At 45.0% G+C, this 27,560-nt stretch overlaps 1 protein-coding gene and 1 long non-coding RNA gene across 4 annotated transcripts in view; one reads left to right on the top strand and one right to left on the bottom strand.

Annotated features, from left to right (window-relative positions):
- The window catches only part of TSHZ3 (teashirt zinc finger homeobox 3), a 71,439-nt gene that overhangs the window by 3,438 nt on the left and 40,441 nt on the right, over positions 1 to 27,560 (top strand). The window lies entirely within an intron of this gene.
- Positions 1,350 to 25,987, bottom strand: LOC147353560 (uncharacterized). Of its 2 annotated transcripts, none has more exons than XR_015145146.1 (2): positions 25,850 to 25,987; positions 1,350 to 24,989 (listed from the first exon to the last, which is right to left on the bottom strand). It is a non-coding gene; the product is annotated as an uncharacterized LOC147353560 (long non-coding RNA). The 2 variants fall into 2 exon arrangements; XR_015145147.1 differs by having other exon boundaries at positions 25,811 to 25,940.

The raw sequence follows: 27,560 nt of genomic DNA, 5'->3' as shown, positions 1-27,560 counted from the left end.
CTTATCTACTCAAAATAAACTCTCAAAGTTTGGAGGACTCCTTTACAAAGTTGGACAGTAGGAGTGTCTTGGGCTGCTTCCAGTCTTTGAAATTTTTTTTTTCCTTTCCTTTTTGGATGTACATTTGAAGGTATCTCTCTGCCTCAATCAAATGAACCATATGTGATCACATCTTTACATTTGGTTTAGAGCCCTCTCCGCCGTTGCTTCATCTTTCTCTTCCACCTTGCCAATCTGAGACTCGTATTTGATAACTTTCTGCTAAAAATATTAGAGGAGGAGGAGGAAGTATGCTGTTGGTTTTATTTTTTTTTTAAAGCAACCTGTTCACTAACCTTTTTGCACCTTTAAAAAATGCCAGCCAGGAAATCTCAGGTCAGTTAAGAAATGTTCATTATATAAAAACTTGACTGCAGGACTAATAGGAGCTGGAAGAATGGTTTTGCTCTATCAAAATGACCCGTCAAAACGACTTTGTTTCATATTTGATTTAATTGTCTCTCTCCTGACAGGCACATTCATCAATAGCTTAATGGTCAATCAGAAGTTGGCAGCGTGAGTGCTTTTTTTCTTTCCCATACCCTGGTTTTGGATTTACTTTATCAGAATGCCTCTGCCTAATGGACGTGTGGAGGAGGGGGTGGGGAATGTCTGAAGGGCTACTTATTTAAGAGTGGAGGGATAAAAAAAAAAAAAAAAAAAAAAAACCTTCCACATCCAGGCTGGTGATAAGTATACACAGGCCAGTATGTGTGCTGTGTGAGTTTGTTTGTTTGTTTGTTTGGATGGGCAAAAAACTTCCCATTTTTCTTTTCTTTTTTTCCTCCTTTTTCAGTTCTCACAGCTGCAAGTTATAAGGTTCATGCCTGCTTTTGTGGCATACTGGGAGTGATGACAAATTGATTGCTTTGTACTGATAGAGAAAGAGAGTGGGAAAAAGAAAGATGTCTGCTGATTGGTAACTGGAAATCCAGTCCCAGCAACCTTGAGAAGACTCAAGAATTTTTTTCCCCCTCCAAACTGAAAGGTCCGCTCAGCCATAAAAAAAGAAAAGTTGTTTTGCCAGCTTCATTAGTGTTCACCTAATTAGCTGTAAACCTGATGGATTTCTGACAGCTTTAATGATTGGAGATGACAAGCTCGACGCAGTGTCATCCCGCAGAATTAGGTTTGCAGCTAGTTTGATGTAATCAAGTTGATATTACACAGTCCTGGCTGCCTTTAGTTGTGCATTAACTCAATTTTCTGCTGCAGGTGACAAATGGGCTTTGGTACCTGGATAATCATGTCATAGGAATTAGGGCCCTTTTAATGGTCTGGGGTAGAATAACAACCACAAAGGGCTGAGAGCTGGGGAGAGTGTGCAGACGTAGCACACAGGTGCACAGTTTTTACATCTAGGCCAAATGTAGCGCTGCTCTCCAGAAGGCCAAGGCAGGCTCCAAGAATCCCTGAAAAGACGTATTTCTGCACTTCAGGATTTTCTCTTTTTGATAGAAATTATGCATGGCTGAGTGTCTTTTCTCAAAGGGAAGAGAGAAATTTCTTCACCTGCCAAGGAGAAACCTGGGCAGGAGTTTCCTTTCTCCAGGCGTGTAATTTCAAAGGGCTATACGTTTGTGCTGGACAAATGTCGTTACCCGTAGAAGCTCAGAGAGCAGCGGGGTGACAGAGGCCAGTGTCCTTCAGGTAAAACGACCATTTTGTCTCTCTCCTACGCGTAATGTTTGTTTTTCAGTAAGTATGTTTTTTGAAAATAGCAGAAAAGAAGTTCAAGCAGTACTTAATAGCAGATCTCGTTTTATTCTTATTTGTTCTCTGGAAGGAAGTGTAAAATCTTAATAAGCCCTTGCCTAAACTCCTCCCGCCCCTGGCCAAAAAAAAAAAAGAAAGAAAATCCAACAAACAACAACAACTTGTCATTGACCTTTTGAGTCTTATTTGGTGAAAGAGAAAAACCATCCAAGGAGTTCTTAGGCAGTTGTATTGCAAAGGTAAACCTTCAAGCGTCTTGACTTTTGGCAAAGTGGTTTGGACCCCTTAGGACCTGCTGGAGTAACAAATCACTGCGGGTCCCCAAGGAATAGGTTGAGCTTGTGGTGGCGAGGCCTGGAGGTTTTACTTTGTGGGTAGACATGGACGAACTAGAAGATGGCACACGTGGCGAGGCCCACGTACCACCATCCTAACCTTCCTAAGTCTCGTCCACATATCAGGCAGCTCCGGAGAGGAGCTTTTCCCTCTTGGAAGCACATGGATCATTCAGGAAGGCATTTCGGCCTCAGCTTTGGGAATTCATTTGCTCTCAAAACCTGCCACACATCTCTCCTTTGGATAGACATTCTACCCGGTAGCAAGGTGACAAAATGACTGGTTTTGGTCACTCTGTGATTCTCCCTCCCCCCTTTTCCTACAAAACGAAAGGAACAATGTAAATTTTAAAAAAGAGAAACTGAGAAGCTGGAGGAGAGAAACAAAGAGGGCAGGAGCCAAGGCCATTCCCCTGGACGTCCACGTAGGGGAGAGAAGCTTCCAGAATTGGCTGCTGTGCCCCCATTATCTTGACAACTGTCAGTCAGAGCTTCAGTGCTCTCCAGGGCCAGCCTTGATTGTGAGCGGCTGATGTTGTCATTTTGTTCTCGGTTTTGCCTTGAGCGCGCTCATAAGCGGGAGCCAGGTAGTCAATAACTGATGTATCAGCAGTTATTCCCCAAATTGCCTCACAAGTCTGCGTTTTCCCTCTTTTTTTAAACTAAAGATTGTTTTGTAAAGTGATTAGAATGAAAGGTGACTGCTCAGGGCCAGGGGAAATGCCGTGAAACCCAGGTGAGTTCCCAGAATGAAAACCCCTGGTTCCCCGCCCTCCACTTCTGGGATTCTGGAAGGGGAAGGATCAGCTTCTGGAGGGCAACGTGGCATCTTTCCTTTTTCCTGGCATCTGGCAGAGCCAGGCTGGGGCTAGGGCTGCAGATGCAGGCAGGGAAGGAGCAGGGAGAGGATGGGAGTCCTGGTTCTGGTGGGTGCCCCACAGCCATCTTTGATAACAGGAGCAGGCCAGTTAGCCGAGCACAGTTTGTGAGGCTTTCCTGCTGGCCCATTTTTATTCCTGCCTATCACTGGACAAACTATAAAAATAGCTTTAGTCTTGTAGTAAAAAAAAAAAAAAAAAAAGGTAGAGTGTGTGTCTACTTTCTGTGTTTGTCTGCATCCAGCCCAGGTTGGGAGGCCTTTCAGAGAAGCTGTTTTGTAACACCCCTGGGACCTCACCCCGTAGCCTGTAGGGAAACAGGACAGAACATAGCGGTGGTATCACGCTGGACCTTCTCAGGTGTTCAGTGTGTGTATGTGTTCTAGTTATGTTCCAAATTGCGGTTTCTCTGTCTAAAGTTAAAAAATGAAAGGTGAATACAATATATTGTATTTGGTAACAATGATATGGACTGGTACATCGAGACAGATAATGTGCACTTGTAATTAGACTCAATAGACAGGCAGTCATTTTTAAATTCTTTTGACACATGCATAAAATAGTCATATAATAAGATAAGATGACAATTTTATGTTAGGTTGATAAAGTGTCCTGATACATGCATTTAAATGTCTGTAAGCCTTAAAAAAAAATTCAGACAGATTAATTCTAGTTTCCAGTATTTGCAGTTAGTCATTAAATTAATTTTCAAATCCTACTAAACAATGGCTATGAATATGTTTTTTTTCCTGTCTTTCTTGAGTCTTACACCTGATTGTAAGGAATGGATACATAGATTTGGTAGCTTTCTCTAATTTTTCAACATTTGTAAACATTTATGTTAGACATGGGTGTAAAAATTCAGGTTACTGTTTGTGACTAGAAACATGCTATGCAGTTTTAGAAGCTGAGAAAAAACACCAGTAATAGAACATAATCTTCTTATGACCACTTGCCTGAACAACTGTCATACTCCACATTTAGGAATCTTTATTAGAAAGATTACATAGTGTCCTTGACCAAATATTGAATATTTTATAAGCCCCATTTAAAAAAGAAGACATTTTGAGCACATACACTTGATTTGATCAGCACTTAGATTCTTGGGCTTAATTACTTTCAATTTTGTAAATTATTTTAGTATTTCAACAAAAGTGGCCCGAGAGACATATGGGGTGGGGGGAGCATTTCTCTAAAGGTCACGTTACCTGGACTTTTTGACCCTCTCCTTACCTTATTTTCTCAAGTGTGCTAAGGTGTGGCTCTTGAAGAATAATTTAAATTTGTTTGGGCTTAATGATAAATTATTAATTCATACTGTCAGGACACGTGTTATTAATTATGACTGTGTTTTCTTCATCCAGAACAGCTGTTGGGGAAACAGTGTAAGTTCAGATTGTCTTCGAGGGTTGGGAGCCAAAGCAAGGAACTTACCAACTCCTTGTCATCATCTTCCTGATTCCCTTGCTTTGGGAATAAAGGATTGCAGGGGGCGGAGTGAATCGGGGAGAGAAACTACTAATTCTGGGCCAAGATGGGTGCTAACAAATGCTCATTCATGTACCTTTTTAGAGAGCAAGCCTAACTGCCAATGCTCGGAGTCCAGGTGGGCTTCTCGGTGGTACCTGCTGCCTTCCCCAGTCTGGTTTCCATTCCACCAGTGTCTCTTGTTTTCGTCTTTCTCTTGGGTAGACCAGAAGGTCAGGTTTGCAAGTTTATAGTAGCAGAAAACAAACTACTCTGAAAGCTTGTCTGTCCCCCAAACTGGAACCCATCCCTTGGAGAGTAAAGAGCTGTTTGGTAATATACATGAAATGACTCCAATTCATTTACTTTTGATTTTCTATCCCCATCATTAAATCTAGTCCTATGTATTCAGTTTCCTCTGAGTTCTTTGAGAAATGCATGTTGCATAAAATAGGCAATTTTTAATGAACAATTTAATGTAAATGGGTTTTGAATTTAAATTAATATTAATGAAGCCTTGAGTGAATTTATTTTGCATACGTAAAGACTTGTAAGTCTTTTACCCATGTGCTTTCTCCTTTATGTAGTAACACTGGTTGGGTGGATTAACCAGCACCTTTTAAAGATTTATACTTAAAAAATGAAATTGATTTTACATGTCCAATAGCACCAACATATCATTAGGCAAAAGCGTTACTTAATTTAAAGAAAATATACCTCATTTTCCAATTAAAACTCTCCCTCTCCATCGTCCTGAAAGCCGCTGTTGGTTTGGCATTGCTGCCGGGGAAAATACACACCAACAATAGTTAGTTACTACAATCAAGATGTTTTCTTTCTTTGCCTTACCTCTAATGCATTATGTATCCCAGGATGATGGGAAGTTCTGTAATTAATTCTGTTAGATGTAATTGCTATAATCACTTTGATGTTACACATAATAAAGGTAATATGGTAAGCACATAAAAAATATAAACACCTTATTGTAACACTCCTGCTAAAATTCCTTCTCGTCAAGTCTGGTTTATAGACAAGTGTTCTCAACTCTTCTCGGTCATAGGTGACAATTTATCTGAGATGTGTTCATTGATATTCCAAAGGAAAGTCAGTGATTGGAGAGGATGGGCCTTGGCTTGAAGGGGTCTCCAGGCTGATTGCCTAGGAATCTTAATTCCCCTTTCCTTAAAGATGTGGCTAATGAAGAAAAGGTAACCATTAACTTCTGGAGAGGTGAGAGGTAAACAGTTAGGAGGGCCTATGGAATGAAGTAAGAGATGTAGGAAGGGAAGAAGAGCTCAGAGAAGAGTGATGGTAGAGATTTCAGATCAGAGGAGATGTTGTGCTATAGCTTTTCTTATCCTCATGGTGTGGGATTATGGGAAGTGCCATGCGTGTGTGTGTGTGTGTGTGTGTGTGTGTGTGTCTGAGAGAGAGAGAATATAGGAGCATGTGCTTATGGGTAACAAGAAAAAGCCACCTTTCTGTAACAGTGCAATAAAGGAAATTAGCACAGAATACATGCTTTATTATTATTACTATTGCTACTGTTAGACACCTTTCATGGGGCATCTGAGGACTGTGCCTGACTGTTGTACATCCCACCACAGAGTTGGCCACCGTTGCCTGTTGGACCGAAACATGTGATCTTTTGACATTTCCACTCCCCACCACACACACATACACACACATATCTGTGTACCTACCCTGGATCAAGCCACCATAGGGCATAAGTTTGCCTGAGACTCTGAGCACACAATTCTTGTGGAATGTTTCCAAACACAAGCGAATTGTTCTTGCAGAAGCTGGAGGATGTGGTGGGAGAGGAACCCTGTTATTTAATTTTCCCCCTATGGATAACCTGGAGTCACCCTAGCAGGGACATTTGACCCCATCATCAGCTGCGCTCTGTCCTGCGTGCTACAAAGGTCAAGAGGTGTCCTGCCCCGATGTTGGCCTGACGGCTTGAATGTGAACTCTCTGCTTTTATATTTTGTTTTTCGGTGTGTTGTAAGAGACCGAGTCTGTAAATCAGCATACGCAGAAATAAAATAAGCCAGAGTGGATGTGTGAGAAGCGGATCCTCCTCTTCTCTGGAGGAAGGGAAAGGTGTTTGCAGACGGCGCTGAGATTCATTGACAGCAGTGGTTCCCTAGCCTGTGCCCAAGGCCTGGGGAGCGGGTCTGGCCCTTGCTTTCTCGGGCTGGCTGGCTGCAGACCAGGCAGGGAAGTGGGGGTGCTGCAGAAGGCCGCTGGGCAGGGCCTGTCTCCTGGGCATCGGGCCTAGCATCCCGGCCTGCCAAGGTGAGCAGGGGCCGAGGACCGGGTCTGGGGTCCCAGCGTGGACCTGGGCTGCAGTGGGCCAGCCATCAGCTCTCCTGCGGTGACTCCCGGCTGGTTTTGATGGCGAGGATGATAAAAGGTCTGAGAACTCCATAGGCCCCTGTAATCAGGGCCAGCGCTGACATCCTTCTCAAGTTTGACAGCTTCTTCCTTTTCTCTCCTCACCGCCAAGCCTTTCTCAACCGAATTTCCCCGCCCTCCCCTCCCTCCCTCCCTGCCCGCCGCCCACCCCTTCCCTCCCTCTCCTCCTTTCTGTGTGTGTCTCTCTTGTTTCATGTTCTTGATCAGCCTCAGATGCCGGGAATTATTTTTTTTCGGGCGGGAGGGGGAGTGTTGCTTTAGGTTTGTGGGTTGGGCAGGTGTGAGAGGAAGTCTGTGTGTTTTTTTTTTTTTTTTTTTGTACTGTAGGCCTGTTGCTAATTAATGTTCCTCCATAAGATTCTGTCGGAGTTGAGTAATGTTTTTGATCTTTATGCCTGATAACTGCATACTTAATGAGATTTCAAAGCTGTGAGTGCAGCTCCCTACAATTATTGACAGATGCCTTTTCTTTGCCATTGGGTTCAGCTTCATAAATCCTCTTGCCGTAATGAGGTTCAGCAGCGCCACCCTGGCAGTGAGCTAATGAAAGGGGGGAGGGCGAAGCGGCTCTGGGCTGTCTGACACATTTTTTTCCTTTAAAATTTACTATGCAGATGTCAAGCTGCGGACGATTACTTCAAACATGCTAATTTTTATCTTGCTTTTGTGTCAGCCCTTTGCCATGAAAAAATAAATAAATAAAAGGACTAACCTTACTCCGCTTCATTTCTTTTCCCTTTTTTTTTTTCCCCAAAGTCACATTTTTTAATAACCCGTGGTGTGTGACTGCTGGGGACTTTGACACGCGCGTGGCCTTTTGCAGGTATCCAGTGGCAGAAGCGTTTTTTTTTTTTTTTTTTTCTTGCCTTGCCATCGGAAGGGCAGGGGGAGGATAAAGTGTGATTTCCCCAGGCCTCCCATCAGCCTGCCCTAAGTATGCACTTGAAACGTCGGAGAATTCATTTCAGAGTTCTGAAACTAGATCCCGGTGAAGAGCTGCGCCATGCCAAAGAGTCGATTTCCTTTTCAGCGGAGTCATACATCACTGACCCACCCTTCCCTCCTGACAGAATGACATATGTCATTTATCATATGGGCCCCAGCCAGACAACGGGGAGGGGAGGGAAGCCTGGTCCGTGTGATGCAGCCTCCTCGTCCTCCCACTGTACACAGTACCGCTGGCTTGCAGAGAGAGCACTGCTGATTTGGCGGAGGGAGAGGGAGGAGGGAGAAGATGCAGGGGTGAGGGAGGAGAACCTGCTTGTATGGATGGCTGGGTGTGTGGCGTGGCGGGCACGAGATTGGCAGAGGCACCGCCGAGGTTATGTTCTTTAATATTATCTGCTAAACCACACTGCTCAGCCTCTGAGGCTCTTCTGACTCCCCCCACCCCCCGCATTCCTTTTCTCTTTTTTCCCCCCCTTTTAGTAGTCAAGGGGAAAAAAAAAAAAGAGCAAGCAGAGCTGACAGGTATCATTCAGCCGCCCTGGCTTGTGAGGGGTGGTATAAATGAATCTCAGGGCTCCTGGCTTCACATGATTCAAACATGCGTTATTGAAGATGGATGTTCCTTAAAAAAAGATTGATGGTGGATGCCGGGCTTAGGGTGCCATTTATCATTTTGAATATTATTTAGACTTGCCGTGTAAACCTGTAACTTGAGAGTTGGACAAGCCGGGGCTGGGTAGGGGCCTGTGTGTGTGTGTGTTTCCATCGATTGGCCTTGGGTTATCATTGCTGCTGACCAGATGCAGTCCCTCCCATTTACAGTATAGAAGACACCCCCCTCCCGTAAAGGAGGGACAGTTTAATTTTGAATAATTTCCAAGGACACTGGGGAAAATGAAGTATCTGTGATTTACACTAACAGGCAACTTCTTTCTCTCTCCTTCTCTCCCTCTCTCTTCCCCGACAGAGGCAGTCATGTACGAAACATTAAAATATAAACAGAGCCGTAGTTGCCGAAGCCAGGACCCTTGTCTGATTTTTTTAAAACTCGGTGACATGCCTGAAAAAAATAAAAATCTGTATCCACAAAGCTTAGCACAATATAACTATTAAAAAAAAAAATTACCGATTGGCTTGGTTAGCTGTGTGAGAATGAAGAAACATAGACTTCCACGTCCCAGGAATATTTCAGATAAAAAATTATCTACCCCTACCCCTGCTCCCAGCAGCCTCCCCCCTTTTGTGTCTGCACTGGGTCACCCTCCGTAGGCCCCCTGCAGACCCCGCCTCCCACCCTCGCAGGACTGATGTGGACAGCTGTTTCCAGGCCCAGACGGTTAATCCCTCCTGGTTCTTTTGCACCCTGAGCTCTGCTCCAGGACACCCCCACCTACTGGAAGGACTTAGGGACGCAGGCTGGCTCTCCCAGGCCCCCAGCTGCTGGGAAGCATCAATAACCATTCCCCGTCCAGCTTAGAGGCCTGCTGCCGGCTTCCCGGTGGAAAAAGGGAAACAGAAACTGCTGGCCTTCCTGCTCGACTCCTCCAGTAGGAGAGCCCCGATAGAGCAAATTTAATTGTCAGGCATTCTATTAAATATGTGACTTTATTTGGGTCTGCTAATTAAATTTAGGGCTTCTTGTATGACTTATCGTGTGGACATTAATTTTAAAAAATGATGGGACAGAAAGTTAGACTGGGGTCGTTTTTTATCTAAAGAAATGAGAATCGAGAATTCGTGGAAGGGCTGAATGTTCATATCTTGCTGCTTCTTGGACAAACTTTTCCCTGAGGTGTTAAAAAGCCTGCATTTCCCGTGAATAGGAAAGAAATGAGAATGTGGTGTATTCACTCACCAACTCCAGGCAACTTTGTGTGTGTGTGTGTGTCTGTTTATTTTGAAATAACTTTATTAGCAGCCTGACACTATGCACAGGCTGACTTAGGAGTCACTTTTGGTGTTGTCCAGCTGCTGCCAAAAATTGGGTGGAATCAGATATATAGCCTTTGTTGGTGTCTGGAATCACATCTGACTATAGAAAGATGATATTGTTTCTTGCCGAGACTTCAAGGAAGAAAGCAAAACTTTGATCCTCTGCCCTTGCACTTGGGCAGTGTTGGAGGTAATTGGAGTACAAGTGCCAGTTTGCAGGAACAATTGTAAACACCTTTGATACAAATGGCATCATCCCATTTTTACTGATTAGAAAAACTTTGCTATTAAGAGGTGCAAAGTCCATTTCAGGTGTAATTGGTAAGGAACTGAGTGCACTCACGGGAAGAAACCTTGTTTTGTTTTTTGTTCGCTTTTCTTCTTATCCCCTTTTCTCAGTTTTATGGCTGGAGACATGATTTATTGCAGCCATCCATCTTGGGGGCTCATCCATCACACCCGGGTTGCTAGGAGATTGTGGCAGCAGCTGTTTGCTCTGAATCAGACAGAAAAGTTGTCAATCATCAAAGGCAGGTGAATAGCATTAGAAACACGCTATTGTCAGACGGAATAATTAATCAAAGAGAGAAAAGATAATTAAAAAGATATGACCCTTGCAAGTACTTGCTCTGGGTTGCCTGGAAAAAAAAAAAGGAAAGAAAGAAAGAAAGAAAAACTGCCTGGTCTTTTCTAGACACTTAAGCAGCTGAGGGCTGATAAAATATGCACTCTGCAGTGCATAGTTTTTAATTAATTGAAAAAGGTTCAACATTCAAAGACGATGCTGGAGAAAAGTCCGATTATGAGCAGAAGTAATATTTATTGTTTGCATGAAGGGCTTGACACACAGTTCTAACTTTCTGTCACAAATCTCTGGCTTCTTAGGCTGGAGGAGTCGTGGGCTGGGGTCTTCAGGTAGCCTTCCAGTGTCCTTTCTTTAAGCTCCCCTAGTCATCACGTTGGGCCATTCAGGAGAGCTTCAGACCTGAGAACTGGAGTGGAGGGCAGACTGGACCACAAGCCACTCCGCAGTTTCGGTGGGTCTAGAACAAATAAATTCCTTAGATCACAAGTTGTTTTTTTTTTTTAAGTGAAGATGGGAGACTTGCAAAGCATGCCATGAAGTCCACCTTCAGGGTCCACGGAGAAAGAGCACTGTGTCAGTTCACTCACCTGGGAACGTGCTCCAGGTCCCGAAGGGAAACTTGTAATCCATCTTGTGCGGCCCTGGGAAGCGCACCAGTGATTCACATCCTGAGTGATCACCTGGCATCACATTCTGAAAAGATCCCCACTCACAATCCAGAAATAATTTTGGGTGCCCATTTCAGTCGCAAAAATATTCATAGATTAGGAAGTTCATCCTTGCCTTTTCTGAAGCTAAAATATTCTGGAAAAATTGGAAAACGTATTAAAGACTCGATAGAAAGTGGCATATCTGGAGTTGCTTTTCAGTTAAATATGCTGCACGCCCTGAAACAGATCTACTCTTTTATTTTTGGATACTATGCTTGATTTTCACACCATTCTCCTCCCAAAGAATAGCAGGACTTCTAAAATTAGCAGGTGGAAAAAAGGCTTTGAATATTAGAATTCCTGAGAAGGAAGAAAACCACATTTTTTTTTTTTTTTTAAGTTGGGACACCGTTTTCAGGGCACAGCACATCAGGAACTCCAGCCCTCAATGCCCCATGCCGGGCAGCACTGGGGATGCATCGCTGAGCATCCCGTGGCAGTCCCCAGGGGCTACCTCTCGCTATGTGAGGTCCACCTTCTCCCTTAGTACAGTGGGAGCCCACTAGGGGCGACACAGCCACCGCTCTGGCTTTTTGGTAAGAGAGAGACAGAGAGAGGGAAATAACTCAGATTAGAAAAATCACCTGCCTGACTGTCTGGAGCCCCTCGCAGATGCCTCACCTGGGCAGGTGGCTGGAGGAGGGTCTTGTTCAGAACTTCACCTCCCAGAGATGGATGACTTTGAGTTCAAGTTGCTGCTTGGGTCCTTGAGATGGTGTTCCTTTGATGGCCTTTTGAGCCCTTGAGTCAGGCTGGGAGTTTCCTGACCACGTAGTGATTATCCCTTGAAGTTCAACATTTTCTTGGGCAGTGCCTGCCCTTGACCTGCAGGGGGCTGTGCTGCTGGAGGCCTGGCAATGCCAGCAGATGCCTGGTTGGGACTCGGGAGCTTGGTTAGGTAGCTTACAGAGTTCAAGGAGTCACCAGAAGACCCGCCTGTCCTCCGTGAGCTCTGGCTATTTGGAGATGGGCATTGAGTAGTCCCTCTCATCCTTTGCAGAGAAATTCTTGTAGTTGTCATCTCCCCTTTCCAAATAACTGCTGAGAAAGCACATTGCCTAATGTCAGCCAGAGCAATTCCAAAATGTGGCGGCTCGTCAGGGAAGGGCAAAGGAAGAGAGTTCGTGCGAGTCATTTATGGTAGATTTATGAATTCACAGATAAAAAATACCAACCTTTAGGGCAGGTGAAGTCAGATTGAAATTTGCTTCCCCTTAAAAAAGGAAAACAAAACCCAGGGAGAGAATGGAAAGTCTTCAAGTTTGGAGAAGTTGGTGCACACCAGTTTTTTTCTGGAGCTGCAGCTGAGATCTAATGTCCTCTCCGGTAACCGCCCCTCCCCTCCCCCGGCATCTGTTTAAACGATGCACAAAATAAAAGAGAGACAGAGAGAAGGGGCCCAAGGAAGGGTGCGTTGCTTACTCCTTAGAGGTTTTCATTTTGTGAGTGTCCGTTTTGACCAGAATTTCAACGTCTCTGTCCCTGGATTATGGTTTCTGTGATGGGGGGAAGAACGCGCACTGTCTCTGGTGTCGCACTGTCTCTGGTGTCACAGGCGTGTGCCAGGACTGAGCACCATGTTCGAAGTCTTTGTGATGGTGAGAAAACCCAGGACTGCACTGACCCCCACGTCAAGTTGATATTTGAGTATTTCATCTAAGTGATACGCATTTTCCTCCGAGTTTGGTGAGACAGGGTTACCTGGAAGTCATTTTGGATTTTCCCGGGTCAGCTTGCCATAGTCTTAAGGCAGGCTCGGTCCTTACCCTGTGGAAACCTTAGAATGCCACCCATGGAAAGAAAGCCCAAATTACCCAGTGGGACTCCCTGCAGGTAAAGACATTTTGAAACACTTAAAAGACCTCGGAACTGCCTAAGATGCAGTCATTACTTCTCATCCGCCCAAGGAAGAGCTTTTGAAAGGGGGTGAGGATTCCTATTTGGGAGAGAAGATGGGGTTCCCAGGGGTTTTCCTGTGGTGAAATGTTCCCCTTTCTTGACATTCCGTTTCCTGCCTTTGTTTCTGCTCTGGGCCTGGAATGAAATGGCTCTTTCATATATATTAGTGAAGACCATGCCGGGGTAATCTATGAGACTGCGATGGTGGTATTTTCTCTTGCTTTTCTGTATAAAATAGTAAGGCAGCACGAACACTCAGCTACGTGCCTGAGGTTCCTACTGGGATGGTTAGGTGAATAAGTAATAGAACAAACACGGAGTCAGCTGGGCAAAGGAAAATAAATAAAATAACAGCGTGTTCTTGGTTCTGAGAGCCCTGCCACACGAGCTTGTTCAGATCAGGTCCTGGAGCTTCAGACTCTCTGATGAAATGGGGGGGGCGGGGGGAGAAGGGTATTATTTGGAAACACATGTACTCATTCCTTGTGAAAGAAGTGAAGTATTTAACATTTCTCCAAGGAAAACATCTTTCATTACTTGACGTGTTCTGTGGTAATGATTTTTCAGTTCAACAAACAAGTACTTATTAGCGTTCGCGCGGGAACCTAGCTGAGGTGGATGGCGGGACCATTTTTAACGGGAACTCGGCAGCCAGGGTTAAAGGGAGTCTGGCCGGTCACTGGTGGCCCTGGTGCCGGGACCCAGGTCTGCTCCAGACTTCTCAGAGCCCGTGCCTCTGGCCTGTGGGCTCAAGCTGGCAAGAATCAACAAAGTTGCTTCTTCGGCTTTTTGCAAACAGGACATTTGACTTTCTGGTATGAACTTGATGATTCCACATGGGTTGGCCTGGAGAGATGGCACGCTCACATGCCAGGAGTTTGGCTGAGGATTTGATGGTTAAATGGATTGTTTTGGTTAAAAATGATACAGAGGGAGGGGAAGCGGTGAGGTGTGTGGGTGCAGGGCAAGGGGGGCGGCTTCCTCTCCTGACCCCACCCTATGCACCTCTCCTTGCTTGAGCAGCTGTGGACTCTGCTGCCCACGGTTAAATCCTCCTGATTCCAGGTGGCCCTGGGGGCAGCTGTTAGGGCTCTCAGCTCTCTCTCTGTGGGCGTGGAGCCTTATCTTTAAGGCTTATTTGTCCCCAGTTCCTAGGGACCCTTGAGCATGACCTTCACCCCTGGTTTATTTTGCCCATCTTTTCTCCTACTAGATAAGAGTGTCATCCAGTCCAGTTGCAATCCTGGCCCACGATGGCGTTTTTTCTGCTTTACCTGCCATTCATATTTTGGTGTCCATGAAATTAGACATAGTGTGAGCTGCAGCACTTTTTCATAATCCCAGTAAACATTTTCCTTGAAACTGGAGCCCCCCACCAAACTGAGAATGAGTATTGATGGGTGATGGCTTTGTGCAGATTTCATTTTTGGTTCAGTTCCCAAATCCAGCTGATAATCTCAGTGTGTCAGCCCCAAATCACATCTGATTACGGGTCATCTGCCCTCATCGCCCCCAAAAGCGTGATCTCAGCTTACATCCCAGGAGGACGTTTTTCTCCGCAAGTGAGAATCCTCTCTTGCTCTCAGATGGCACTTACTCGGTGGCTTCCTTCTGCCTTGTCAGTGTGGGGAATGTAGCGGTTAACACTGTTTATACATTCCAGGAGTATTAAGCAGTTAGGTTACTGGAACTGTGGCAGAGCTTGTGGGAGCAGCATTCTGGGCTGTGCCTCTGTCATCAATTACTGAGCATTTCATGAAATTCCAGATGTAATAATAAAGTTTATGACGATTATATTGTCAGGAGGTACAGAGCACACACCTCATTGACAACTGAAGAAACAGGTTGAGCCAGCAGTTAGACGGTGATGTTAGCACACGACAAAGGGTCTTTCAGGAAACATAATTTGTCCCTCCCGCAAGCAATCGTATGCATTTTTGTGAATGGAAGCATGCGTTTTGGAGCCCCAGCTACTGTAGGAAAAGGGAGAGAGTAGGAAGGGGATGCCCTTGGCTGTACGGAGCATGTACAGCCTACCTTGTGGTCGCCCTGACCCAGAAGGAACTGTGCTGAGGAGGTGGCCTCTGCTGTTGGGGAAGCAGGCATGGCAGAGACTCAGCCACTCTGCCCAGAAAGAGCCTCCCTTCCCATGGAAGTGCAGGGTGCCCTGGTGAGGAAATAGAAAAATGGATGTTCTATTAAAATCAATAGACTGTCACGGCCTGACCGGATAGCACAGACACTCCAGTAGGTGGCAATTGGTGGACACGCAGTGCCAGGGCCCTTGGCCGCAGTGAGACAGCGCCTGCCTTGCTTCCTGCAACTGTGTGCAGTTTCCTCTCCCTGTGCATCCATGACATTTCCAGAAAATTTGTCTTTACCAGAGGGTTTCACTTCCCTGTGCTACGGCAGAGCACGGCGAGCAGAGTAGAGCAGCGGTCAGGAAGTTTCCTGGCAGGTCGTAGCCTGGTCCACTGGAAATTAGGATTGCTGTGATCGTTTGGGTGTTTGTATAAAGGCAGATGAATTTTTAAAAAACAATTCACGGCAGACACAAAATATCTGTGACAAAGACAAAAGCGATAAATATAAGCTATTGCATGCTATGAGAGAAAATTAATGCACTTCTTTTAATTCATCAACGAACCAAAAAAATTCTTCTAGACATGTCCTTCCTTACAGGCACATTTCCTGTAGTTCCAGTATAGGTGAGCCCATGAAGGCTGGGCATTGCCCTGTGCAAATTTCCTGTAAGAACCCTGCTTCTCAGATGCTTTGGTTTAGTTGAAGTGTCTCTCTAGGGCAGGGATGTGTTGCTGTTTCTTTCATGGAGCCTGGAGAGGGATGCAGGGGCAGAGGGTCTTGTGGGGTTGGTTCTCACCTCTGCTCTTGGGTAGAGGGAGATTGCAGGGGGCCCACGTCCACCTGAGTGAACCGGGCAGGCGCTGCCTTTCCCACTAGCGTGCGCCCATCCCTTCATTGTGGGGTCATCTGTGCCGGGGGCTGTGAGGGGGCACACAGATGCTGGGTATCCCATGCCCTGGGGCACTGACCACCTTCTCTAGACAGTATCCCCGCCAGTAGGAGCAACTGGGAAAATATATTTCCAAGAGTCTCCATCCGTATCCAGAATCACGCTCCCGCATGGTCTGCTTCATGACCAAGAGGAGATAGGAGTTCCAGCCTTTTTTTTTTTTAATTTTAATTTTAGATGGAACTTGGCTACTTGTTAAAAAAGCTCATTGATGTTTTGAATCCAAAGGGATGTGGACCACACAGCATGCTAAGTTTGTTTTTTTTCTCCCCACCCCCATCACTAGTTAGGGTGGGAGGTAGTGGAAAGAAGAAAATGGAGCCGGGGAAGATAGGTTCGGATGCTACTGAGAAGGGGCTGGCCTGGGCTGGGACAGGGGGCAGGCCAGGGGGCTATGGCTCACTGGCCTCTTGCTGGTGCCTGCATGGGAGGCATGGGGTGGGCAGGCAAGGCCTCTGCCTGAAGCCCCCGGTTCAGGGTGCTGGCCAGCTTGCCTGGAGCATGCTGGCCCATTAGAGGTTTCCAGAAGACCTGGACATGAGACTGGATAGGTTTTGAGATATACTCAGGACAGCTGCTGAGAGATTTTTGTGCGAGTTTTCTTTTTTTGCCTCCAAATTTACGACTGTCGTGGAAGGCAGAGCTGTTACAGAGAGAAACCAACCTTTCAGTAATCACAGAGCAGCTTTTATGAATTAAAAAAGAAAAAGAAAAAGATCTTGACCTCTTTGAAAGGAAATAAAGGAGGAACCCAGTGTAAGGAAAACATAAAAAGCTGATATTACAGTTTTTGTGATTACTCACATCCTAGGCTGGGGCTTGAGGAAGCCAGTTATAATGGAATTTCATTTTTTTTTTTTTTTCCTCTTCCTAGTGTGTCTCTGCTTTTTTTATTTTTTTTCTCCATTAGAATGAGGAGTGGTTTGTACTTGGTGTGAAAAAAAAAAAAAAAAAAAACATTTTGGCATGTAGTCCTTGTTCTTAGCTGACCGGAGGCTGATGGGAGTGAAGCTAGGATTGTGTGCCCATGTAATGATTTCTCCAACTACTAGGGAGCTGTGGAGCGGTACTGCAGGGTAGGTCTGCAGACTTCCCCACCCGAAATGCTCACACCCCCAGGCACTGTCCCCAGGGCTCCCCCTAGACTTCAGTCTTGATGCCAGCCTTTAACTGAGGTAAGCAAACAACCCCAAGACCACAGATGATTCACCTTCAGATGTTTAGAGGTAAAAAATCTAAAGCCATCTAGTGGTTAGTTATTATTAGTAGCCAATTTATGAACACCATTTTTAAAGGATGATGTTATTCCTATTAGTATACAAGTTGCTGGGAGCAGTTCACCAATTTCACTGATGCGAAAAATGGGGGCTGAGATGGTGACCGAAAACAGAGATGTTGTAACTGTGGCCGAATTAAATAAATATTTGTGCAGGTAAACTTTCGTGTGCCCGTTGTGAGGGCTGACCTTCTTCTGTTCGTTTCTTGCTGTGCTCTGGAAGATGGTAATTGTGGTAACATGATATAAATGTAAACTTTAGCTCTGCTTACACAGAACACACAAGACAGCTTGACACCTTCATTTCAGCAGTAAGAAATTACCATTGTCTCTTATTTCTTGCTCTGAGCTTAGGTGACCAAGCCAAGAAGTAATTACACAATTAGGGTTGACAAAGCAGTTCCTGTAACATTCCTTCTCCCTAAGTTTGGATCACATATTTCAGTGCCATGTTTTCCATATCTTTGTCATTAATAGCAAGATAACCGTTTTCAGTGCAGTGGATTCGCCCACAGAGATTGGGAGGGGAATCTGGTATAATTGAATGATGAAACAGGAACGTTGACTTCTGTCGTCGTGACTCTTTGAAGTCTGCAGGTGGACACAGGGGAGCCGTTGTGACCTCTGTTGTTGGGAGGCTGACCAGCGGGTCACAGAGCGCGCAGTGACAGGAAACTACTCCCATTTAGGCAACAACTAAAATAGAGATTTTTTGAAAGGATATGCAAATGCCTGACACTGCTTATCTGAGAGGCTGCCTCTTCAAAGCTGTCTTCCCTTGCTGTGGTTCCAGATAATTCTTTATTCTTAAATGACGATATCTGCAGTGTGTCTATGGTATTGTAATTCATTGTTCCTGATTTAAAATAGCATCTTCTATTTTCAAGGCTTATATACCAGGTAGGCCTGACCCTTACTTGAAAATAATAATAATAATTTCTCCCTTTGTATTGTTGTGGGGTATGAAAGGAGAATGATATTTTCTACTAAAAGAAATATGGACCTGTTGTTTATGATTTACTCGGTCATTTCTTGAAGAAAATATTCTCAGAATTTCTATCTTAGTACCCCCTAATTATGCAAACAATCCTGAAGCATCTTCTGCTAGACTGGGAGGTGAGTTTCTGTAGGGTGGGATCCACCTGCCCCTGAGTGTAGCCCTTTGCCTTAACCTAACTTGAACCCTAGCCTGGCCCACACTGACGTGGCCCTGCTACCCCCACTCTGATGATATTTGCACAGATCGAGGCCCTTCCAATACATACACTCAGAGACGCACCTCAAGGTGGTCTTTTTCCACAGTGTAGACTATGTGAGTTACCTGTTGTTGAGTTGAGCATTTCACTTTTCAGCAAGATGTATTTGGTACAAGGTGGATCCTGCAGTAATGAATGCCAGCTGGGGTCCCGGGTAAAAGTTTTATATCTTCTGATGGAGTTTATAGCAACGTTTTTCTTAATTATTCTTGATGTTTTGCCCATTACACCATTAGCTTCTTCTGAGGACAGAGATAAATAGCTGGTATCCACAAGAACAAAGTGTGAAGTGAATGCATTTAATTATTGATATCTCAGTATCTAAAGGTTTTACAATGATGTTGTCAAATGCCTTAGTGATCTGACAGTAGATGTATTGGTTTGCAGATGCAACCAGAGACACTGTCCAAATGACCCCCAGAAAAGGAGAACATTAAATAAATCCGAGAATATAGCAGTCCATTTTCTCATTTCTGTTTTTCCCCCAATGTAATTAGTTTCATTTTGTGTATTGAATTTGGAAGTTTTGGTAACACATTGGAGTCTTTCTTAGATATGTGATAAGATATAGATTGCCTGGATTCTATTGTCTTTAAGTAAAATGCCTGGATCAATTTATATATTGTGTGTGTTTATATATGTGTGCAAGTACATGTGTATGTTTATATATATCTAATACATATGTGTGTAATTTGGTTGAAATCAATGTTTCATAGTCTTATTCTTTCCAAAGAAAAGAGAAACCAGCTTCATGCATGTTTTCAAACATAATAAGCAGAATTCTAATAAATTACACTTCTTTTCCTTTCATGAGTACTGACACCTTTTCATGTATAGGAAAGTAAAGATTTCAGGTATTTAGCCTGACATAACTCATCACATTTTCAGTGATCTCAATTTTTGATGCTACTATTTCTTGAATAAGGTATACGGTTCCCAGATTTTAAAACACACTACATGAAAATCCATCGCTGTTGGGCAAACATGCACCCATAACCCAGAGGCTGAAAGTCCAGACCCTCAAGTTTCAGATCTTAAGAAAGAAGGGAATTCGGTGAACATATCATAGAATGATGAACACATCAGCTGTTGCTTTGGAATTTTTTTTTCTTTGAATGTTTGACTTACGACACTGTCCACCGTGAGCGTGCTAATTATATATTTTTTCTTCTGGCTTCTTCGTCGTTGGCCATTTCTTTTAAGAACCAGAAAACCAACGTCTTTCAGCAGTCTGATTGAATGCTGTAAGGACTCACATTCTGTAATGGTCACCCCTCTTTAGGACACCTTTTCCTGCATTCTTAACATGGAGCTATACTTTTTCCTGGAGTTTGATGTGTCCCTGGCCCACGCACGCTGGACCATGTTGCATAAGGTTTCCATCGGAACCCAAGGCTGCATGAGATGCTGGGAGGATATTTATTTGAAGTTGCACAGATGTTTACAGTAAGAAAGCCTAAGACACGGGCATCGGAGCACACAGCTAACCTTCCGCAGAGGGGTTGCCCGGCCTTAATGTGTTCCATGTGCTCCGTTCTCTTTAACAGCAACAAACAGGCTGCCTTTTATGGCCGCTTACTTGGACATTAAATAATGAGTCTCCCTAAGATCCTTGCCCCACACCTCAAGACTTCGGTTCTAGGAGAAAGTGACCTAGAGTGATACATCACGAGAAGCAAGCACAAGCCTCCATCTGAAATCTCACAGCATACGGTGCGCACACACACATGCATGTGCCCACACACACACGCGTCCGAACACACGTGCGCCAGACTTCTATGTGTGCAGGGCTACTCCACAGAAGCTGTACATGTAGAGCCTCAAAAGACTTGACAATAGCTTTCCCTCATGAAACTAAATGCATTTTAATTTTTTTTAATTAAAAAAGCAACAGTGCACATAATACAAAATCCAAGAGGATCAAAGGGTAAAGAATTAAAGAGAGTTCCCCCGCTCCTGGGGGCAGGCGCTGCCACCAGAGGTATATCCTTCCAGATATTTAAAATCATAAATACACATATACACTCTGTTTTACCTTTCCATTTGCAGTGAAACATACATCTTGCTGCTGCTAAGTCGCTTCAGTCGTGTCCGACTCTGTGTGACCCCAGAGATGGCAGCCCACCAGGCTCCCCCATCCCTGGGATTCTCCAGGCAAGAACACTGGAGTGGGTTGCCACTTCCTTCTCCAGTGCATGAAAGTGAAAAGTGAAAGTAAAGTCACTCAGTCGTGTCCGACTCCTAGCGACCCCATGGACTGCAGCCTACCAGGCTCCTCCGTCCATGGGATTTTCCAGGCAAGAGTACTGGAGTCGGGTGCCATTGCCTTCTCCGAACATACATCTTGGACATCTGTACTTTGCTCTGATATACACCCAGATTTTAAGATACCTGGAAGAATGGATAGACATACATGATAAAGCCAGTCAAGTAAAAAATGTAAAAGGTAGAATCCAGGCCCTGGATAGGTTTACAGGTAAAATTCTTTAAATTCTGCTGTATGTGTGACAGTTTTCAAAATAAAATGCTGGCAAACTATATATCTCAGTGCCCATCTTATTATCATATCCTGTTACTTACATTCTTACGTATGTTCGTATTTGTGTAGAGCTACCTCCTGCTTTTTTAAGGGGGGCTTGTTACTTCCAAGAATGCGTTTCTCTCTGGAAGGACTTTTCTCTGTTTCTAGTCCTTCCTTCAGCAAACAGGGCCACAGTGAACATGCTGCATACATCTTGATACAATAATATCCTTCACTTACATCTTGGTGGGATACAGCAGAAATGTTAGCTGAAAGGGTTTTGTTCAGTTAACAAAATGGTAAATATCCAAATTGTTCTTCCAAAAGATTATACGCATTTTCCTTCTCCCACAGCAACGTGGGAGTGAGCCCCTGACGTGGACTGGCTGTCAGAGCCTTGGTAATACAGAACCACAGTCAGCAACCCCCCTCCTCTTGCTTATTTAGCAAGGCCTCAGCCCATCTCCATGCGTCTAAAATAGGATACAGACGTGAAAGTGGATGAATCCCCGTAGTCATCTGGCCTTTTTTTGTCTTTTTACTTTAAATCTCTGGATGACAGAAAATAGGTGTTAAATTCCTGGGATCAGAGTCCTTTCGATTCAGCTGGACTGACAGCCACATTTGATGGATGGGAAAACCGAAGCCCAGAGTTGGAAAGGGACCAGCCCAAGTTCACATGGTCACTTCCTGGCTGAACCCCACTGACGAAGGCAGGGAGTGATTTAAAACTTGGCTCTGTGTTTGGACTGCAGAAGCCTGCTCCGCTGGTATCCCCGTTACCTGAGGATGCTCGCGGAGCCTGGCGGCCAGGACAGGGAGGTGCTGTGACCGCGGATTGTCTATGTTTAGCTCCTGCAGAGTACGGCGGAGGTGGCTGGCTCCAGCACGCAGCTCCTTAGATAATGACCAGAGAACACTGAAAATGTCCTTTTGGGTTTTGGCTGAATAATATTTAAGGATTTTGAAACAGTGACTTAATTGTGTTTTTATGTAATTGATGGTGTTGTCGTAAAATGTATTGAGACACCACATCAGCATTTTTCTCTAACTGTTCCTTGGAGAAAAATATGCTCATATGAAAATAGTTTCTTCACTTTCCACTCATAGAATTGAAAAAAAGATATTGTGCTTCCATGAAATCACTGAGCCCAGAGATTGTCTCATTTTAAAGTGTCTTCCCCTCCGGACTTGGCCTAAATAACACAAGGCTCTCTCCTCATCCTTCGGGTTGGGTTGGCCCTTGTTTTGGAAGCGGTGCAGGGAGAGGGCCTCGGGAAGTTGGTGCAGGATGTGGTCTGGGAAGTGCCCTGTCCAGATGGGTCAGCGTGGGGCAGGCAGAGGAGCCCTGCGCCTCCCCCCTTGAGATCCCTGCTCGCTGGGTGCCAGGCCTCTGTTCCCAGTTTGCAGCGTGGTGGAGGAAAGTGCTCCCAATCGCTGCACGGGAACAGCTTCAGTTTCCAGAAGTTGTGTCTGAACTTAAAGCCCCTGTTATTTCACGTTGGCATCAGAGAAATCAGGGCATTTAAATAAATTATATTCGTTTTCCTCGCCTTGGCACCGTTGTTTGTATTGGGGAGGGGTGTGTGCAGTTGAAGTCAACTGTAAGAATTAATTTTGGTCCAGATCTTGCTACTGGAGTTTTCACTCTGAAGAGTCAAATTGTAAACATTAAAAATAAAAATTCAAACAGTTGCTTTCTAATTATAGAAAACTCACAGGTCTACTAAATTAAAAAAAAAATAATAGTAATGCTTTAAAAGCACGTTTGGCTGCCTTCCTAGTGGCCTGGATCCCATGCAGTAGGCCAGCCTGTGTGTGCGTGTGTGTATGTGTGTGTGTGTAGCAACTCCAGGGGCTGGCCTGTTCAAGTCGGTGCCCAACTAGAGAGCCAGCCTCCTCAAACTGTGACATCCCTCCTGGCTTCGATCCCTGCGCCCTTGTGGTTCCCCACCCGGAGGGCAGTGTGCTCCCTGGGGCAGATCCTGCAGTGTGTGGAGAGGGCGCCCAGGAAGACACTGCAGCATCTTCGGACCCCTCACGGCAGGCAGGGTGGGTGCTGTAGGTTCAAGGTCGGAACAGCAGCTGCTGCCTCCAGCATCTGGGAGAAATACCCTTCCAAAGTGGGCGACAGCACTGGGAGTTATTGTGGGCTCGGTCTTCAACTTTAGGGTGAGAACTGGGGTGGGGCTGCCCCGTGTGCCTGGTGGGCACAAGCCAGGCTCTTCCTGTGGCCTCGACCCAGACGTTTCTTAGAGCTCATCGTGGGTCTACTGGTGTGAAGTTCACGAGCCATTGTGCATTGCCAAGAGCTTTACAAAGGGTTCTTCAACCTTTGTAAAGGTTTCAAAGGACCTTTGGATCCTTGCAGAGGTGGAAACACACACACACACACACACACACACACACACACACACACACACACACCAAAAATCCAGAAAAAAAATAGTACAAAGAAAAATGTGCATTTGACTGAATTATGCTTTGTCTTTTTTCTTAAATGGCAATGCTTATGAGTCTTGAGGTCTGAAATAAATTCATTTTTCATGTAATTAAACCTATTCACAGGAGTGCAGTATTTATTTTTCTAGGTTTTCAAATATTTCAAATTATTCAATAGTGAAGGTTGCCAGTTGCCTTCCACGGAGGCTCACGGTTGTGCTGTGCTCTGTAGAGCAGAGGGAGGGATGGATGGATGGTATCAGTGCAGTGCTGGACTGAGGTGGGTATGGACTTCTCCCTGGAGAGGAGGACCTGGCCTTTGGTTCTGGGACTGGATGGTCACCTTTGCGAGTATCTCAGCACTTGCTAGCAGAAGACTTGTTCAAAACAATTTCCATGTGAGTGTTAAGTTCTCAGCTTCCGTGTTGGATGAAAAAAGCAGGTTGTCAAACACAACACAAAAAAAGCAGGTTGTCAAATACAACACAAACCCAACACACTCACACACATGAATTTGTTAGACTAGGAAAAGAATTATAGTCCTCCAAATCGAAGTCGTTTTTTTCTTCTTTATCTTCTCTTTTATATGCCTTTACATCCCAAATTTTCAACAATAGACATATGTCAGTCACCCTTGGACCTAATGTTGATCCTGTCTTGTATTAGAGACCCTTGTGGCCAGGCAGAAGGTACTCATTCATTTTCATTCCTTAATTTGTTCATTTACTTCAATGATTCATTCCTTCACTTATTCATTCATGTAAAAATTAAATATTTCTCTGATGACTCAGATGGTAAAGAGTCTCCCTGCAATGTAGGAGACTCAGGTTTGATCCCTGTGTTGGGGAGATCCCCCTGGAGAAGGGAGTGGCTACCCATTCCAGTATTCTTGCCTGGAGAATCCGATGGACAGAGGATCCTGACAGGCTACAGTCCATAGAACCGCAGAGAGTCAGACACAGTTGAGCAACTAACACTCTCACTTTCACATCATTTTATCCTAGGCTCAACTTTCTCCTACTCTCTCCCTCTTTCTTTTATTCTCTCTCTTTTCTCCTTGACCTTTCACACACACACACAGCCTTGAGGGAAAGTGGCCCTTCCCACACTGGGCCTGCCATTGCATATGTCCAGGAAATGAGAAAATAAACAGTCTGTATTGGATAATCCTGACCTGGCACCCTGACTACGGTCAGGACCATTGCTTTTACTATACTGGGGTCTGTTCTACACACACATCCTGGCGCTAGTGGGTCTCCATGCAGTCCCAAGGAGAGTGTGAACTTCCCAATTAAGCTTGATAAAGATAACCAGAAGTACACTCTAGAGGTGGACAGTTAAAAGAAAAAAAAGAAGAAATCATCTTTGGGGCATTTCAGGAGTGAGCCATTTGATGATGTCAGGAGATGTGTCCAGGGATGCTGTGAGGTGCGGTAGGGCTTTCGCAGGGTGCCTTCAGCGAGGTGTCCAGCTCTGCCTGCCTGCTAAGCAGGGGCCTTCTCCTTCCAGCACCATCATTACTTCTCCTTCTGTTGGGAAGATGAATGGGGTTCAGAGCATTACCTTAGAATACAAGGACGTGGGGGGAGGTGGGGACTTTATAGGAAAATCACCCTTAGATTGCTTATAATACCTGCTGCTGCTGCTGCTAAGTCATTTCAGTCGTGGCCGACTCTGTGCGACCCCATAGACAGCCTCCCACCAGGCTCCCCTGTCCCTGGGATTCTCCAGGCAAGAACACTGGAGTGGGTTGCCATTTCCTTCTCCAGTGCATGAAAGTGAAAAGTGAAAGTGAAGTCGCTCAGTCGTGTCCGACTCTTCGAGACCCCATGGACTGCAGCCTACCAAGCTCCTCTGTCCATGGGATTTTCCAGGCAAGAGTACTGGAGTGGGGTGCCATTGCCTTCTCTGTTATAATACCTAATACAATGTAAATACTATGTGAGTGCATTCTAAGTGGCTTCAGTCATGTCTGACTCTGCTACCCCATGGACTGCAGCCTGCCAGGCTCCTCTATCCATGGGGATTCTCCAGGCAAGAAAACTGGATTGGGTTGCTGTGCCCTCCTCCAGGGGATTTTTCCCAACCAAGGTATCGAACCCATGTCTCTTATGTCTCCTGCATTGGCAGGTGCGTTCTTCACCACTAGCACTGTCTGGGAAGCCCAAATACTATGTAATAGTTGTTAATACACAGTAAGTGCTATGTAAATAGTTGCCAGTGAGCAGCAAATTCAAATTTCCCCTTTTTGGAACTTTCTGGAATTTTTCCCCCCAAGTATTTTCAATCTGAAGTGAGTTGAATCCACGAATCCTTGGATACAGAAGGTTAACTGTACATTGACACTTACCAAAAACTGTGGTTTAAAAATCCCAAGGCAGAAACTCACCCCTTTGGAGGATGTGTGAGGAGGCTGCCTGGTCAGAAGGTCTGTCTTAAGGCCTGCTAACCATCTCAGCACAGCCCTTAGGGAAAGGAGCTCCACCTTCTCCTTCACTGGTGCCAGAGTTCAACTGCTCAGGATTCAGTAACAGTCTCCAACAGAGATAAAAATGTTAACCAAAGCATGGAAGGGCTCCCAGACCTGCGACTGAACTGTTCCTTTCTTCTGTGCATCAAGAGTCAGGGAGCTCTAAGCCTCCTGGCCTGCCCCCTTTCAGCCAGGTGCTCTGCAGACACCCCTTCCTGCAGCCAGTCATTAGTATAGTCTCTTGGACAGCACCTGGTCGTATCTTAATTACAACAACCTGCAAAAGCTTAGGTCAGGGGAGAGGTCAGCAATTCAGGTCATACTGTGCAGATGCGCCTCCCCAGAAGGGCAGGTGAGGAAACATGTAACCCCCAACACAGGAACGATTGCAGATCCTATTCCTGGGTGGGGGTCGGGGGTTGGGTGGTGGGGCAAGGGACCTAGCAGATTTGTCACATCAGTGTCAGCTCACAGTAAGACATCTTTTGCCTGGTCCATGTTTTTTTTTGTTTTTTTTTTTTTAAGGTTAAAAAAATATTCACACAAGGGAATATTAAAGAGCAGTAAAAATGAAGGACCCCAAGCCACATGCAACAGCAGGGGTGGATCTTAGAAACACAGCAGGAGAGGATGAAGCAGATCAAGGCTCCATGCAGGCTGGGAATCATCTCTATAAAGCTCAGAAGGAAATGGGATTCTGTTGGGGGGTTAACATGTGTTTGTGTCCAGGATACCTGCTTGATGGGAGAAGCTCGGTGGTAATGTGGTGATTCTCATATTGGGTTCTAGTTTGCAGATATTTGTTTTATTATATTTAAGTACCTACATATGTATTGCATGAATTTTCATATGTAGCGAATCCTAGGAGAGAAAATGCTTCCGGGTGTGGTCTGGCTGATCCTTAAGACCATTTCCAGCTCTAAGCTATGGTTTCCCAGCCACACTGTCTCTTAGGTTTCTGTTTAGGGAGATCATGCTATCAACTGATTATTTAGCAAAGAATTAGGAACCCAAGGACTCATCACTTCTCTCTGCAGGGGTCACAGCTGAAGAGTCTACATCATTCAGGAGATGAAGCTGCAGTCTCAGTCAGCCCATTGTTTCAGAGATGGTTGTTTTGGAGGATGAGCAAAAGCGTTTTGTTGTTGTCATGGTGGCTGTTTTTTCCCTCTTCAAAGTTCTTCCAGTAGAAACTTTTTTTTTTACCGGGTGGTGCTTTGAGGGGCTTTGAGTGCCTGGTGGGTGAGCCCACTGGTTTCCTTGGTACTGGCCGCATCCCCCTGCGGGGACTGTGACTCAGGTGAGAAGCTCAGGTTAAAAGACCAGGTTGGCTCTGTCAACCTGTCGGCTCTTATTGGTCCTTCAGCCATTATCATGTCTTCAGTGCGGTTTACTTACATCTCACTGAGTGATTGTCATATGTTTATGTGTGTGTGTGTGTGTGTGTGTGTGTGTCTAATTCCCAGTGGAACTGAAAGTATTTATTGCAAATGATTTATGTGCAAAATTCTTAAAGAATTAAAAAAATAATTTTGTCTTTTTCAGATAGGAGCCCTTTGTGTTTATAGCATTCTTTGATCTGCCGCAGAGCTGGGCAGTCTTGGCAGCTGCTATTCATAGCTTGCTTGTT

This window comes from Bos grunniens, chromosome 18 (assembly GCF_055505025.1).
Source record: "Bos grunniens cultivar Pamir isolate PY7600 chromosome 18, Bosgru_T2T1.0, whole genome shotgun sequence".
NCBI lineage: Eukaryota > Metazoa > Chordata > Mammalia > Artiodactyla > Bovidae > Bos > Bos grunniens.
This window is presented reverse-complemented; position numbering and strand designations above follow the sequence as displayed.